Below are 4601 nucleotides of genomic sequence, written 5' to 3'. Positions count from 1 at the left end.
AGCAAAGAAATACTTATGAAATTGTTTTTCTAGATCAGCCCAGGTAATAATAGAATTTGGTGGTAATGAAATGAACCACGTAAATGCCGATCCAGACAAAGATGATGAAAATAATTGAACTCTTAATTCATCTCTGCTAGATGCCTCTCCACATTGAATAATGAAGCGATTGACGTGTTCCATTGTTGATGTGTCATCTTGCCCGGAGAATTTAGTGAAATCTGGTACCTTGTACCGATTTGGGAGAGGAATTAAATCATATGCAGGAGGATATGGAGTCCGATAAGAATAAGTATTGACCTTGGGCTTTATCCCAAACTGATCCTTCATAATTTCTGCTATCCTATCAGTCCAAAAAGCATCAGCCTCCTGATGACGAACTGGCTGAATTTCTACAGGAAGTGCCTGCTGATATCCCTCCACATATCTTTGTGGCCCACGATCTCCAGCAATCGGCATATTCGCTGTTACTTGTGGTCCATTAACCTGTTGGAAAGGATTCATCGACTGTGCTACCGATGCTTGATTCTGGACACCAGCTTGCATATAACCCTGTTGAATCCCTGCAATCTATTGATTTTGCTGAACTGTATGTTGAACAGGTAACTGTCCTGACCAACCATTATTAGAACCCATCGGTACAAAACTTACCGATGGCTGGTAATTTGCTGACATTGTTGGATAATTATAACCAGCTTGAGGCATAAACTGAACCCCAGTTTGACTCATAACAGGGGCTTTCTGCTGTATCGGCAGTAAGCTTGCCGATGGATTTGAACTGGGCGTTTGAACCAAAGGCATCTGGAAACCCCCTGGAGTTGGTTGCACAGTAGTTGCTGTGGCATATTGAGGCACTTGGGCCATCGGCGAAACAGCCGATGGTATAGGAGCTTTTCCTACTGTGTCAAACACTTGAGGTAATCTAGGATTGAAAGCAGATGACTCCGAAGGCATACCATATCCCCACCAATTAGTAGGAATCTGGCTATTCTGAGACACAGGGCCTGACATAGCTGATGCCGATAGATCTGTACTAAGCTGAATTCGTCCTCCTGGTAGTACCGGATCTGATCGTATCGGTGTAGATTGAATATTAGGTAAGCCTGCCGATACTGGAGAAGAAGTAACTTCTATACCCACAACGGCCGAGGGAGCCGATGGAGTATTGACAGATGCTGGCTCTGGTTGGTGATAGGCAGGCCCAACATAATGCGGTGACGCTTGTCCTTCTTTGAGAGTTCGAACCACAGCATTATGAACAGTATTGGACAACACATTGGAATGATTAATCAAAGCATGATTTACTGCAGAATTAACCATCTCTTGAAGTTTACCAGGATTGGAGTCAAAGGTAACCTGCCGAGGCAACGGCAAATCTTGCTTCTGGATGACTTGTCCACTCTTGTTCAGGCTAAATGATTTCAGACAAAGCTGCCTGTATTCTTCTACGGCCTTTTCCATAGCCTGCCTCTGCTCTTCCTTAAGATCTTCTTCTGATACCGCGATAATGTTCCCCGCATCGATCTCGGAATTGAACATATTGATCGGATTGGTTTGTCCCACCGGGTGTGCCAAAAGATGTGTTGATGCAAAAAGTGGATCTGCAAACACAAAGGGCTAATACCCGAATCGATATCCAAGGCGTGCCAGTCGATTTGACCTGTTAATCGACAAGGATGAAGATACGAGCACTTTGGTCCTGACAACAGCGATACGCCCAGAAGTCACGGCCAAGAGGTACTCACGCGGAACTCGAGGATCGCCGAAGGTCGCACTGAAGCGATGCAGCTCGCCGAATCAATGAGAACTCGTAAAGAGAAAATAATGCAAATTGACAAAGTCGCCGAAAAGTAAGTAGATGCAAATAGGAGTAAAAATTGGTTTTGATATTGATTGATATATCTAATTACATTGCCTCTCACTCCATATTTATACCCTGATCTAAAGAGATACAACCAAACACAACTAGGACACCAAGCCCATATCTAAGGAAATACGTGACTCTTACATGAATCATACTCTAACAAATATAGAAAAGGAAATCAACTCCTATCTATTTCCCTGTCCGCCTCAATTACGATGGAAATCTCACCGTCCTCCTTCCCATCAGCATACCCCCTGTTTCATCAGCAGTAGTCCTCAAGTCTTCCTTCATCAGCATACTCCTTGTTTCATCGGCAATGACACCTTTAACCTTATCGGCAACGCCCGAGTCTAAATCAACCTCTCCATCGACCATCACCAGCTATCGGCAACCATCTTTACAAGCTGGCTTTCATCGGCTATCAAGTATACAGTAACTTTCCCCTTGCCGATTAGTCCACTCCGATCATTTTGACACGTGCAAAAAATGGTGTCAACAAATACAAATGAAAAGAAAAATATACGAAAATAATTACTTACATTAAAACGACTGCACGTGTAGAAGCAACGAGCCGCTGTGTCCGGATGTCTCGATTGAAACATGTCGGCCAGACGACCACAGTCACAATTAGGGACAGGGAGTTCAGGAGGGACGGGGGCATCTTTGCTAGACTCGTCGGGGTACATTTCTCTAAGACGACCCCGTTTTCGCCATAACTGTTCCCGAAACATGTCTTCCATCTAATAAAACGATTCAAATTAAACATCAATCAAAACAACGCAAATTAATGAAAATGTAATCATTTGCAATGGAACTAAAATATTATAAACAACAATTATAGCAACAAAAAATTACATGGCAAACATACTTCTAACTAAATAATTAACCTTAACATTGACAAACTCAAACTTATATCTTCACCATAGTTCCCAAACAAAATTTTTCAGCTAACCTTAACTCCATTCATAATATTATATCCATTATTCAAATGAAAATAAAATATGCATCAGAACCTTAAACGAGGATGAGGAGGGATGGAGACGGCCGGAGGGGGAGGCGCGCCTGCGTGCGGGCGTGGTGGCACTGCCTTGCTGTGTTTCTCATGGAACGCCGACTGCTCGGGCAGGAGGCAGCGGTGGTGTTTATACCGGGCTCTGCCGCGCCATGGATAAGGGCACGGCACTGCCGCGCCATGATCGGTGGCACGGCAGAGCCTTGCCACGTCAGCGGCCAGCGGTGATGGTCGCCGCCACGTAACGCATCTACCGCGCCACCATGCATGGCGCGACACAGGCATTTGGCCACGCCATGGCAATAGGCGCGGCCAAAAGTGTTAGTTTTAAAAAAAACTGACAGTGTTAGATTTAAAATTATATTCAAAAAGGGTTAAAATTAAAAAAAATCACAGCGGTAGGCCCGGCCGGCCAGACGAGCTAGGGCAGCAGTGGCCAGGGCCTGCACGATGGTAGCGTGGCTACAACTGGGCCATGCGCGGTGCGAGTGACGCGTGCAGGGCAGCGGGCACAGGGTGGCAAGGGCCAGTAGCGTGGCGCCAGCCGCATAGTCGGCTCGCGGTGGCCAAAGGTAGGCCCGACCAGCGTGGTGGCACGCGCGCGGCGTGCGACGCTGAGTGCCAAGGCAGGTGACCGCACCCACGCGAGGACTCAGCCCAAAACGTGTCGTGCATGCTTTTTAAAGCGTTCCAAAAACCCAATTCGATGCTTCAAATGCTAAACCACCTATGCCATTCATAAGAGGGCATATTGAGCTATTAAAACCATCCCTAAAAGCACCCCACTACTTAACCCAAATCTCCTAAAAAATTGCTAAACTTGGCCTTGTCGAACAATTTTCCGACTTAAGAAATTTGACTAAGTCTTGCTTGGATTCGCGTCAACTTTGATTTTCAAGCTACCAACCATGCTAGCTGGGGAATTCATTTCTCAATCGCAGGTATTTCATCATCACCTATGAAGTTTGTAATACAAACTTTATTAAAGTTTCCTCTATGTGTTCTATAGCATTTTCGTTCAACAAAAATTTGTTTAAAACCCTAAGTGATATAACGCGACATTGAAATGTAGCTTTCGTTTTGCATTTCCAACGATCGTTTCGAGTGATAGAAATTGATCTACATATTGTATTACATGCATTAACACATAACCATGATGCTCATGACATGTTTTAGCAAAAGATTTGCAGTGTAACACCGAGTGTGTTACAAGAGGGAGGGGCGCACTCGGGGCAAGAGAGACCGGCACCGCTCTGTTGGGGAGAGGAGAGTGAGGAGAGGAAACCCTAACTTTCCTTTTTATACTTGGTCATGCCTATCGGGCCTCGCCTGGGTCATCTGGGCCTTGGCCTTTTTTTCTGAGGCGGGCCGAAAATGGACGTATTTTTGGAGGCCGTAAATCAATTTTGCGAGGGGGTCAATTTTGACCACCTCGGTTAATAAAAATGACTGCCTCGGTTAATCTTAGGCATTAACCAAGGCGGTTGAATTTTGCAAACACCTTGGTTAATAAAAGGGCACCATCTCACAAAAGATTTTAAGTAGTAGTGACGAGAATGCAAAGCCGAGGGGTTTGGATGGTTTGAGCTAAACCAAAGCAAATCGAGCCTAGCCCGAGCCTGTTGGGTTTTGGCCCATCTACAAGCCTTAGTGGACAAGGGTCCAACTGCCCAGAAAATTTTTTCTCGGCCCGAGTCTTGCCCAAAGTATTTATTTTATTTGTTT

Source organism: Miscanthus floridulus, chromosome 5, assembly GCF_019320115.1.
Source record: "Miscanthus floridulus cultivar M001 chromosome 5, ASM1932011v1, whole genome shotgun sequence".
Lineage (NCBI taxonomy): Eukaryota > Viridiplantae > Streptophyta > Magnoliopsida > Poales > Poaceae > Miscanthus > Miscanthus floridulus.
This window is presented reverse-complemented; position numbering follows the sequence as displayed.